Source organism: Eschrichtius robustus, chromosome 4 (genome assembly GCF_028021215.1).
Source record: "Eschrichtius robustus isolate mEscRob2 chromosome 4, mEscRob2.pri, whole genome shotgun sequence".
Classification (NCBI taxonomy): Eukaryota; Metazoa; Chordata; class Mammalia; order Artiodactyla; family Eschrichtiidae; genus Eschrichtius; species Eschrichtius robustus.
Window position 1 is genome coordinate 113,221,496 of NC_090827.1, and position 13,736 is coordinate 113,235,231.

Sequence of the window (13,736 nt, forward strand, 5' to 3'; positions counted from 1 at the left end):
CCTATGAATATGATACCTTACATGGCAAAAGGGACTTTTCAGATGTGGTGAAATTAAGGATCTTGAGATGAAAAGATTATCCTCGATGATCTGGGTGCACCCAATGGAATCACAAGGGTATTTATAAGAGGGAGGCCGAAGGATCAGTGGTCAGGCAACATGACGATGGAATCAGAAATTAGAGTAAAGTAACCACAAGCCAAGGAATGCTAGCAGGCTGTATAAGCTGAAAGAGACAGGAAACATATTCTCTCCCTGGGACCTCTGAAAGGAACCAGTCCTGCCTTCTGACACCATGATTTTAGCCCCATGAGAACCATTTTGAACTTCTGACCTCCAGAATTGTAAACTTCTAAGTTTGTGATCATTTGTTACAGCTGCACCAAGAGAACCCAATAGGCCAGTCTTGGGTCACAATCTTCACTCCCTGTGTACTCAGATCACATGGATAAGAATGGAGGAGGAATAATTCTCCAGAAGGAAAACAGAGATTCTGTTATCAGAAATGAATGAGTATTGGGGTAAAGTCCACAAGTCCGTGTATCGATGTTGTCTTTGCTGCTGCAGCTTTTTGCTGTTGTTATTCTTTTTTAAAAAATTCTTCATAAACAACAGTACCATAGCTGACTATATTTTTGAGTAGCTTTGCCATAGTATACTTACTTCATCTTCTATACCTGTACGTTGGATCCTTGAAAGGAGGTATGTTTCTTTGTTCATCCTGGACACACATGATGTTGAGATAACAATAAGGTGGGGTGATCTGTGTAGCAAGTTGGCAGGTTATTTTCCTATTAGTGTTGATCACATGACAAAAAGTATCTAATAGTAGTTATAACCATGATTGGACAATTGCAAAACAAACTCAGTTCTGGAAACTTAAGTGCTAGGCCTTCTTCTTTCACTAAGAGCCTTGTTCTTCTTAAGACCTCACTTTCCTTCCTTGGGTCTTGACTCATAGTCTACAGATTATTAGGAGTTGAATGAACAAAGTGAGCTCAAAGCCGTCTTCTGGTTTTATGGTTCTATAAGTCACTCCACACTAGTGAAATTGATTGTAAGGGAAGCACAGTCTCTTTGGGGCACAAGGAGATTGTGGGATGTGGAGGGGGAAGGATTCTGAGTTTCTAAATGTTGGGATAATATTAAAAAGAAAGCTGATCAAAAGGCCAGAGGCACTAAATTACAGGGCCAACTCCACCACCACCAGTTTTCTTTCCTGTGTAATATAAGAATGATGTAATTGAATCCATGGCCAGGATAGTAGAGAAGGTTTTCAGTGAGGAGATGGGCTGGGGAAAAGTTATTTTTTTGAAAGTGGTAATGACAGCAGTATACTGAAATCATCTGGGAGATTTTTTTTTTAATTGCAAATGGATCAATCACAGGAAACCCCCCTCAACCAAAGTAATTCTGATAGTGTCCTTAAACGTCAGTATTCAAGGTGGAAGGTCTTGGATAATGTGATAAAAGTCTCACAGGTGATTTTGACACATCTTCATTCCCCAATCTACCCCAGCCCTATTGACTACCAGGGTTTAGATTATATTTAACGTCTTTTGTAGTTGTCTGTCTTAATTCTAACTTACCATTCTATGCACTGCTTTTCCCTGTATAGGAACTCAGTAGACACTGGAGAAAGACATGGAACTATCACCATCACCTTATTTGCCACCTGCTGCCTTTTTCTGGGCCAGGGTGCAGACGGGGCTTTATGCCAGAGTGTTCAGAATTCAGGGCACTAGCCCAGCCCAAAGCAACCTCTACCTGACAGGTTTAGGTGACAGAGGCTGTCCCAGGCCTCAAAGGTAGAATCTTGAGTTTCTCAGACAAATACACACAAGCAGGAAGTCAAATGTAACAACCACAACAGGCTGTCACCCACAGTGGGATTCTGTCCACTACACAATACGGTAGGTTCAGAAACTCAATTTTTCTTGACAATTCAGCACCGGCTTTGACAAGACAAGCTTTTTCATCATCTGTCTGGGAAAGAGGAACAAACAATTTTGTCTAGTCAGTAATGGTCGATGGGGATAGATGCTCTATCCAGGGAAATGTTTGTTATCTAGGGCCATGCTGGGCCATTCACAAGTCCTTTCCAGGACTGCTCTAAAAAAATAAAACCACCTTTACCTGATGTGGTGTCATTACCACTACTTATGACTCAAATCAAGCATTCAAATCATGAGGAGATGATAGAGCAATTCAGCAAATGAGAAGAGACTAGGAAAATAAAAAGAACCATTGGGCCATAGGACGTCTCTGCTTTATCAAAGACATTAACTTTTTTTTTAAATTAATTACTTTTATTTTTGGTTGCATTGGGTCTTCGTTGCTGTGCACGGGTTTTTCTGTAGTTGCAGTGACGGGGGCTACTCTTTGTTGCGGCACGCCGGCTTTTCATTGCGGTGGCTTCTCTTGTTGCAGAGCACGGGCTCTAGGCGCACGGGCTCAGTAGTTGTGGCACATGGGCTAAGTTGCTCCACGGCATGTGGGATCTTCTCAGACCAGGGCTCAAACCCGTGTCGCCTGCATTGGCAGGTGGATTCTTAACCACTGCACCACTAGGGAAGCCCAAAGACATTAACTTTTAAAAGGAAGCATGATTTAAAAATGAAAAGACTACATCATGTCTTTTACAAGAAAAAGGGGGGTTAAAAGACCTGTATGGAGTGATTACTTTATGTCAAAAACTGTGTTACCTCCTTCCCATTCACAGCCTTATTTAATCTTCACAACTAGACTTAGAACTGTGGTGGTCTTAGAGATGAAAATATTGAGGAACAAAACACCAGAATTCATTGTCCTGGTGTATAAGTGGGAAGAAAAACTCTCCTTCTGCCTTTTCTAGCACAACCTGGATGTCTCTTTGTTTAAACTGAGGAACCTGGGCTTCCCTGGTGGTGCAGTGGTTGAGAATCTGCCTGCCAATGCAGGGGACACGGGTTCGAGCCCTGGTCTGGGAAGATCCCACATGCCGCGGAGCAACTAGGCCTGTGAGCCACAATTGCTGAGCCTGCGCGTCTGGAGCCTGTGCTCCACAACAAGAGAGGCCGCTACAGTGAGAGGCCCGCGCACCGCGATGAAGAGTGGCCCCCACTTGCAGCAACTAGAGAAAGCCCTAGCACAGAAACGAAGACCCAACACAGCCATAAATGAATGAATAAATAAATAAATGAATAAATTTTAAAAATTAAAAAAAAAAAAAACACTGAAGAACCTTTGCACTCCCATGCAAAATACTCTGTGACCTCCTTCCTGGTGGAGTTGAGGTGATGGTGGTGTCTAGAACAGAGCCTTAGTCATACCCACCAATCACTGTGCACCCAACCAGAAGCTTGTCTGGGACTCCTTGACAAGTCATACATGTGGTTTGGGAATTTTGTTTCCCCAGTGACAGAAACCGACATAAAATTGGCCAAAGTAAAACAAGAATTTGGTGTCCACCAAATATTGGGGCATTTGAACAGAGGGAATAACTATCTTAATAGCAGAAACATAGGGATCTATTGGTTTTTAAGAAAACTGGAACCAGGGTCTCAGAATGCTGCCAGGGTACATTATTTCTCTATCCCTATCTCGACTTGTGTCCATAGTCACTGCATCAGCCTTACTCTCTTGCTATAGATGGGCTTGCTCCAAGTAGCAGGAAACTTATCTCCCAAGTTCTGGGAAGGACTGACTCATATTCATCCTGGCCACAGATTTAGAAATTAGCTCACCTCATGTTGGGTGCCCACCGGTAGACCATCACCTAAGGCCAGAGAAGTAGCTCTGTATGTTCATGGTAGCTCCTGTACTGACAATACAAACGAAGTGGAAAAGAGAACTTTCCAGAACAGTAAGCTTACTGGGGTGACCATGCCATTAGCATCCAGGACACAATGGAGGCAAACAGCCATGGGACAAGGGAGAAGTTTCTACCAAGTCTAATGTAAACATTTCAATGCCCTGGAAACTCTGTTACATTTTCAAACTCCAAGTAGGTGGTTGTCAAGACTGCAGAGTATGCCTGCGCTCTCTTATTCATTCCTCGGACATTTACTGGTGCTAAAATAGAAGAGAAAATAAGAATAAGATATGATCCCTACCCTCAGAGTTTACTGCCTGCCGGGGGAAACAGACAAGTATACTAATGATGTCAGTACTGTGAGCAGAGTGTATTAATGAAGGTCCATAGAGGGCAGTGTTTTTCATGCTGTATGTTGGGACCCATTGGCAGGTATTAAATCAATTTAGTAGACTGCAGACAGCATTTTTAAAAAAGAAATAAAACAGACCAGAGTATATCAGTGTGCTTTGCACCGCAGTAAAGATGCAAGAATCTGGTGAAACAATTGTATTTCAATTGTGAGGGAGGCTGTGTATGTGTCGGTTTGTGTACTAAGTCATGATATAAAATATATTTCTTACTTTAAGTCATTGTCAAGAATCTTTGAAAGACACTAATATGTTGTGAGTAGGAACACAAAGAAGAGATATCTAGATGAGACTCATAGAAGTTGGAAGAGGAAAAAGTTTTCTGAAGAAGAGAACTCTTCATCCGAACCTCGGAGAAAAGGCAGTAATTCCAAGAGAAAGGGTAGCTTATGAAAAAAGCACAGAGGACTAAGAAAGCAGAGCAGACTGAAGAAGTCTTGTGGCCGAAGAGTAGCAGTTGTGGACCTACAATGGGTCATGCACTGTAGTTTGATCCCTCAAGTTACCGCCCCATGACCAAGAGCTGAGAATGAAGAAATGAGGAGACGGGGAACATACTTATCACAGAAGGCACAAAGTGACGGATGAGAATCAGATGAAAATGTTATAAAAATTTAGAGTGTCAGAGATCACTTTTGCTTAAGAACCCAAGAGAGCTTCATGAAGGAGGAAGCATTTTTGAATTATCTATGAATATTTCTCAAGCTTGGCCCAGGGATCAAATGTATGGTGCTTGAGTGCTTGAGTGTGGGGAGTTGGGTGAGGAGGAAGGAGTAGAAAACATTCCAAGAAAATTTCAGAGCCAAAAAGAAAGGGGAGACTGAGTAAGCACACCCTTGCACTGAGGCTCCCTCAAACCAACGGTGGTCATCGTTTGAGTTCTTTGTACAACGCCAAATAAAATCTAATTCATTACTTGACACTCTCAAATATGCTCATTGGAGGGAGGCAGTCTTTCATCTTAGTGAAAATTCTAAGGTCTGTGTGGCATTGGTCTAGTTAACTCGTCATTCTGTGCTTTGGAGCTCTCTTGGGTGAAACTGATAACTGTATTCTGCTCAGATCTTCAAGAAAGAACTTGACAGTCAGCTGACAGTAGTGTCATTAGCTATCAGCCTTCAGCCGCAGCACCATTGGTTTCCACTGCAGAATTCAAGCTGAGGGCACACTCTTTCCAGAAGGCCCTAGTCAATGACAGATACTAGGCCCCAGCCATATTTGTCCAATGTGGGACTCTGCTAAAGAGTAAGCTTTGCTTTGGATCTCCCCCTTGGGATTGCCAAGACTTTGTCAAAGCTGCATCAGTGTCAGAGTCTCACTCTACCTAGTTCTGCTTCCTCCAGACTCCTCCCTTTCAGAGGTGTCAAATCTGCTTTGCAGCCTGAAGGCTTTCCCCACCCTATCCTGCTTCTTCCCTCTTTATCTTCCATAGGCAAAATGGCCAAGAAGTCTCTTGCACTGCCTGAGCATCTGTTTCCCTGAATGGACACAATACCCAAATGTTGGGCTGTCCCAGGTTTCAGTTCTTGAATCGCTACTCTTTCTCATTTCCTAGATGAGCCCACTTCATTTTTAGGGTTTTAATGCCATTTCTATGTTAAAGACTCTCAAATTTGTGACTCCAGACCCAAACAGTCTTCTGAACTTCAGGCACATATATCCAATCCCTATTTAACAGCTCCAGCGGCTATCCAAAAGGAACCTAAGACAAAATTGTCCAAGTTCCAACTCGTCATCTTTTCTCCTAAACTTGTCCTTTCTTCAGTCTTTCCCACCTCAGTAAATAGCAACTTGACATTTGTAGTTGGGCAAACACTTTGGTGTCATCCTTGATTTCTCTTATTCTCTCATAGCCCACATCTAATCCAACAGCAAATCCTGTGGATTCCACCTAAAAAAACCACACTGAATCCAACCAGTTCTCATCACCTGCACCGGTACAACACAGTCTCAGCCAGCATGTCCTCCTCTCTGGAATACTTCCATGGCCTCCTATTTGGACTCCCTGTTCCTACTCTTAACCTATCCAATCTATTCTCAACACTGCAACCAGAGTACCCTTTTAAAATGTAAACCAGCTCATGTCATTTTCATCTCAAAACCTCCAACAACATCTCCTGTCACTCAGACTGACAGGAGACCTCGTGTTATCTGTCCCCACCTTCACAGTCTCCTTCTTGCTCACTCACTTCTTGTATTCTAACTACACTCACTTCACTCCTGACCCCATATGCATCTATCTCGGGATTTTGTGCATGCTATTCCCTTTGCCTGCAATGTTCTTCCCCCCAGTATCTGAATGGCTCCCTGTCTTCCGTCCTTCCCATTTCTGCTCACATGTCCCTTATCAGTGAAGCCTTCTCTGAGCTCTCCCTGCAAAATTGCATAGCCCAGCACTCCCTTTTCCCTTCCTTGCTACACTTGTTTATGACACTCTTAACATTTAACATAATTGATGCTTGTCTTATTGCTCTCTTCTGCTCCACTTAGATGTAAATTCCAAGGGAGCAAAATGTTACACTTATTTCAATCCCTGCCATATTCCCTGAGGCCTATTTCAATGCCTTGTGTGTGGCAGGAACCCAATACGTGCCTGGTGTATAAATTAATGAACTGGAATAATAATAGTGCTGACCTCATACAGGGGTCGTAGTCTCCAATAATTGATGTAAATACCTTAGTACAGTGCCTGACACATAATAAGTACTCGACAAATAATATTAACGATTCTTAGTTAATTCTTGTGTAAGGTGGACGCTTAAATGTAGTCTCCATTCTGGGGACAAAATTTGACAGCAGTAATCAGGTGGGGGAGACAGAATCTAGACATATCTCTAAAAAACAATTTGTTCAGATTCTTTAGCAGGAAGCTTTAGGGTAACACGTCCCATGTAGGTGAAAATGAGTACAATTAACCCACAAAATGAGTGGGTAACTCTAAATAGTTTACTGTCTTCCTAATAAATATATTGTACTATTGTACTATAAATACTGCACCATAGATTTCTAGAAAAAAACTCAATCTTTTCTTCAATAACGTGAACAATTTTAAGGCATATATAACTGAAAGATAAGACTCTAGTTTGGTTTACCTGGATTTCTCCTCTTTCATTGCCCAAGTTTGGGGACTGTGTTCATTTGTTTGCACCAAATGTTTTTGGAGTGCCTGATGTATCAAGGTACTGTGCAAGGCAAGAAGGATTCAGCAGCTAACAAGACAAGCTTGGTTTCTGTCTTCACAGAGCTTACTCTATCAGAAAAGAGGGATAATTCAATAAGAAATGACAGCAGGAACATGCTGGCATAGTGGAAGTACAGAATGCATATGATAGAAGCAAGTAACTTAACTTGGGAAGAAAGATGGGAAAAGAGAACTCTTTAATTCTCAGAAGAGGAGATATTTAAGAAGATGTGTGAAGTTATCCTGGTAAAGATTCAAACACAAAGCAAAATCAAACAGAAAACCTCCTGGCAAAGAAGTTATCCTGGTAAAGTAAAGGACTCTTCCAGGAAGATGGGAAATATGTACAATGGCTTGAAGCCTGGAGAGAACATAAGACCTCCAAGCCTTAAAAGTTCTGAAAGATGTTTTTAAAGGTAAAACAAGGCTTACCTGCTGTGTCACATGAATGATTTGCCCATAATGAGTAGAGTTTCTCAGATTCTATTAGTAAGTATAGGAAATTCTTAATCTTTCTTTAATACATGTTCAAAGTTACCATTAAATATTAACAAATAAGGTTTCATTTTTAATATGGTACACTCCCAAAATGTCTCCTGATCACATTTAAACTCTGGCCAGGATTCTTTCTCTGTTATCATGGACCTGCAATTCTCTGTCTCACTCAGTTGCAAGAGTCCACAGCTGGCCTTGGGCTTTGGACATTGACCTTCTTTCAGGGCTGGAGTATATGCTTACTATTCCCCCTCTTTTTCATGAAAAGAGTAACTTAGTATTGGAGACAGAGCCAGACACAGATCCTGAATGTAGGCACCACATGGGAGCCTTGGCAATTCCTTCCACTAACAAGCCCTATAGAGTTGCTCTACAGGGCACTGGGTAGACTGGCTGATCCCAGGAAATCTACAGTGTAAATAAGGAGATAGGGCATGTAAGCATAAAAAGACAGTTAACAATACAATGCAAACTTTGTGAAATGATGAGCGGTTTACCCAAAGAGTATAATAGAAAATCAAGAGAAGGAAAGACCATTACAATCAGGACAGGTATTGCAAAGCAATAACAGTTTGAACTGGATCCTGAAGAATTAGTAAGGTTCTGAAAGATGGGTATCAGCTGGATAATGCAACACAGGGAGAGGGAAGGTGGTGGGGTGGGGGGCAGAGAGACAGGGGAGAGAGCATAAGTAAAGAAGTTCTGTAGAAACCTGCAGTCAGCATTCTGAGGTTCCAAAGAGACTCTCTTGAAATTAGTGATTTCTTTGCTAGCAAACTTAGACTCATTCATTCATCAAAATGGGGATGTGGTTATTAAAAAAAATTGGATTCTGCAAAGTTTTAGGATAGGATTTTAAGTCAAACCAAGGAAATAAAAAAACAATGTTAAAGAGTAAAGGCATGGCTCCCCTGGTGGCGCACGGGTTAAGAATCCGTCTGCCAATGCAGGGGCACGGGTTCGAGCCCCGGTCCGGGAAGATCCCACATGCCACGGAGCAACTAAGCCCGTGCGCCACAACTACTGAGCCTGCGCTCTAGAGCCCACAAGCCACAACTACTGAAGCCCACGTGCCACAACTACTGAAGCCCACATGCCTAGAGCCTGTGCTCTGCAGCAAGAGAAGCCACGGCAATGAGAAGCCTGCATGCCGCAACGAAGAATGGCCCCTGCTCGCCACAACTAGAGAAAACCCACGTGCAGCAACCAAGACACAATGCAGCCAAAAATAAAAAATAATAAATAAATAAATTGTTTAAAAAAAGAGTAAAGGTATGGATCATAAGAGTCAGCTATTTTACAGTTTGAGTTATTTAAGTTTGAAGCTCAAGAAATTACATGTTTAAGTGCCTAAGTACTCTTCAGTTGACTTTTAATTAACCTCTTCTGCCATTTCTCATCTAGGGAAATTGAAAAATATTTTTTATAGTCCAAAAAAAACTTACTCTATAAAAGAATTACACAAATTTGAAAGTCACTTATAATAATCTTTCAAAATATGTGATGTTTGCAGCTGAATCAAGCCAAATTGTATTTATTCCTTATCAGTCCTAGTTATCTAGGCATCACTCTCTTATTAATAAGATTCAGGCAAATCTTAGCCTTCCAGTGCAAAAGTGAAAACCCACAGTGATTTAAATCTGATTTTCTCTAATCAGGCTGTATCTCATTAGCTGTGATTCCTTTCTTTTAGATTCTGATGTTTGCAGATGCTTTTTGTGGGAACAATGTTTAAAACATGTTCGCCCAAGTGTGCGCCCGCCTCTTCCTACAGATCGTTTGTCCTCTGTCCTTCTGGGTTGGAGGAGATCATTTTTTTTCTATTCAGCTTAACCCAAATCCCAGTACAGAAAAGGAAGGAGTTACTTTTTCTTTACACCTACACACCCAGTTCAAAAGAACAAGACCATGCTAGATTTGCCTAAAAGAGTGTATATATATAGAGGTTATGCCATTCAGTTTTGATTCTGATGATGGTAAGTGGAGTCTCTTAGCCTCCTTGCCACCCAAAATTATGAGATTATGCCTCCCATGATAACTGGTTGCCAAAAAGGATTCCCTAGCATATCAGTCAGGGTAGGCTAGGTTGTGCTGCAGTAACAAATAGACTTTATGATCATGGTGGCTCAGCACAAGAGAAGTTGATCTCTTCCACACACAAAGTATAATGTGGTTTGCCTGGGATACTCCTCCATCCAGTGATTCAGGGGGTCAAACTCTCTTCATCTTATAATATAGCCTCCTTTGCATGTCACTTCTAAGGTCACTTTAGCATGGGGAGAGAAAGGGGGAAGAAGCACACTGGCTTGTAATTGCTTCTACCTGGAAGTAATACGTGTCATTCTATTCTAGATGCTTTGGATGGAAGCAGTCACTTGGCTTCAACCTAATTTCAAATGCAAGTGGGAAATGAAGAATGCATAGAAATATCCATCTCTGCCTCAGTCTGCTGATTGATTACATTTGGTTCTACTCTAAGACAAGTTCAGAAGAAGCAAATGGAGAGCATGATATTTTCAATACATTGAAATGAAATCACTGTCCAGAAGAAACCTGGAGTGCAAAGTATACACTTTCTGGAGACAGAGTATATTTACTGCCTTGCTTACCCCTTTCCAGCAATAAGACCTTTGGCAGGTCTCATGCACACTCTGAGTCTCAGAGTCTTCATCTGTAAAATGGAAAGAATAGCGACAAAGCAGTTATAAGGATGAGATTTAATGACTCTAAATCATCTGAAAAAGGGTGTAGCAAATACTACATATCCAATTTTTAAAGCAGTCATTATTATTACTGTATTTATTGATACTAATAAAATGGTGATATCATTATCATGCAAATTAATTAGTTTGTTATATTTAATTAACCAAAAATAATTAAAACAATTTTGAAATGTAAGCATCCTTGAGATTTCCTAGTTGGGTTCAGAGGTGGCTTTGACCGTGCGTTTAATTTACTGTTAGCAGGAAATACAGCATATTATTATCTTTAGAATTTCTCATTTCAGATTTTTTTTAAAACATCAAGCTTTTAAAGTAATTGCAACATTTGTAAAGGGACCTCAGTGTAAGCAGAGAGGTGAGTTTCCATGGCAATATCTGAACAACACACAGGGAAGAGAAGAAGGGAAGGGGGGCATTTAATGAGCACTTAACATGACATGAAGTAGTGTGCTTTAGATCCAGTACTTGTCTAAAACATAGGGAAATGCTATGACATCCGTATGATGGTCACAGTTTTATGGAAGAACAAACAGACCAAAGGTAGAGAGACTTTCCTTAACCATTTAGAATGTGGGATCTGAGTGGGATCTGACCATTCTTTGCCCACAGCTCCTGCCCACGTTCTCCCTGTACCATTGAGTCTCCTGCAACTGCATCTTTTTTATGGTTCCCATGCTGAATACCCCATGTTTCCTTGGCCTTATTTCTCTTTGTTCCCAGACATTCTTGGGGCTTCTCCAGGGTTAACGTATAAACCGCCATCTCCAGCCTCATCGCTCACCAGCACACCAGACCCCCATTCCCTTCTGACAATAGGATAAATATCCTTAAATGCATTGCCTTGCCTACTCAAAAAGAGTTCTTTCTTATCGTGGAAAGCCTCATGATAAAAATGGAGAGAGTGGTAGAGTAGTGAAATCACCATGCTGATCCATCCTAAGAAGGATCCGTTAGGCACAGATCATCAGGGGATGCCAAATCTAGGGGAAAATGTGATGAGGAGCAGAGTACGTGCATGGTCTCAAAGGGTCTCCCCACAGATTGCTTCTTAGTTGAAAAGGGAAGAACGGTCATTATACACTGGTGAAAACAGATGACACTTAGGCTGTGTCATCAAAATTAACCTTAGTAATGAGGAGCAGGTGGCTATCACATGTCTCTGGGTGTAATAAATCGAGGAGGAAACACCATCATTTATAAGTAACGTGAATCTAATCATAAGGAAAAGCCAGACAAACCCACACGGAAGAACTGTCTATAACTGGTCTGGATTCTTTAAAAATGTCAATGTATGAAAGTGGGAGGGACTGAGAAGCTTTTCAGATTAAAGGAGACTAAATAGACATGGCCACTAAATGGACCAGATCCTATACTGAAGGGGAAAGTGCTTAAAGGACATTACTGGGACAACTGACAACTATGGGATATTGGAAGGTAGCTTTGATGAAAGTACTGTAATAATGTTAAATTTCCTAAATGGAACAGTATTGTGGGTATTTATTTAAGAGAATATTCTTATTCTTAGGAATTACACACTGAAATATTAATAAGTAAAAGGGCAGAATGTATGTAATCTACTTTCAGATGGCTCAGAAAAACAAATAAATATTTTAGAAGTTATAATTTACACATACTTATGTGCATGTACATGCAGATACATGTGTGTATACATATAATTGTATACCTATCTATCTATCTATCTACATATATACAGAGAGAAGATGATAAAACAAATGTGGCAAAATGTTAAAAAACGGTGAATCTGGCAGAAGTATATCCAGAAGTTCTCTAGAGAGAGAGAGAGAGAGAGACACTGTTTTTCCAGCAATTCAATGAGCTTTAGAAGTTTAAACAAATTGAAATTTCTATTAATAGGGAGTACTTACTATGTGCCCATCACTTGCTATGGAATGTCCTAGGCAGGTCACAGGCATTCTTTCTAAACTTTTCAAATAGCTCTGGATGTGGAAATCATTTTCATGTTTCGATATGAGGAGTTGAAACAGGATACTCACTGCAGGACTTGTTAGGGTCCTGGATTTGAATTCAGATTGGGCTCATTTCCTATCACTAGAAGGGACAGTTCATGTGAGTTCAGGTGGGAAGAGGTGAGGCTTCACCCTTCAGGAGCTCAGAGCCTATAGGGAGGGTAGAGAAGGAAAACAGAAAAGACAAATATCATACGATATCGCTTATATGTGGAATCTGAAAAAAAAAAAAAATGGATACAAATTGAACTTATTTACAAAACAGAAAAAGACTCACAGACATAGAAAACAAACTTATGGTTAAGGGGGGAGGGATAAATTAAGAAGATGAGATTAACATGTGCACACTAGTATATACAAAATAACCAACAAGGACCTACTATATAGCACAGGGAACTCTACTCAATATTTTACAATAACCTATAAGGGAAAAGAATCTGAAAAAGAATAGTTATATGTATATGTATAACTGAATCAGTTTGCTGTACACCTGAATCTAACATGACATTGTAAATCAACTATACTTGAGTTTTTAAAAAAAGAAATAAATTTAAGAAATTAAAAATTAAACTGAAAAAAAGGAAAGGAAAGTAACTGGATACCATAGAGTGCTGTGATAAGTACTGTTAAAATCTTCCAACCACTGTTCATTGAACACCTACTAGGTGCCAGGTGTTATGCTAAGCTCTCTGGGACCAGAGCTGTGGACAGCAGAGCCCTGGGCTCTGTCCTTCCAGACCTTCGGTCGCAGTGGATATGATGACGCCTGTGAGCACAAGCACTATGGGAGCACCTGGGAAGGATGGGTCTCACATCCGGACTGCGAGGCTTCTCAGAGGGGATGCTGCCTTAATGGATTTTTAGAGATGGATGAACCTGTGAAATCTTGCTCACCCCTGTGTTCTAAAGCCTGGCACCCATAGGGAACTCACTAATTGGTGAACTTGGAAAAAGAAATCGAGGTGTTCTCCATTGTGTACAGACTGCACTATTCCTGATTAAATGAATGAATGAATGAATGAGAGAGTGAATGAATGAGTGAGTGAATAAATCCTCACCTGCAAGGAGCCCAGTGGGATGAGCTCTCCCAGCAGGTGAGCCTCTCTGTCATCCTTCCAGGTCACCAGAGGGAATGGACCAGTCTCA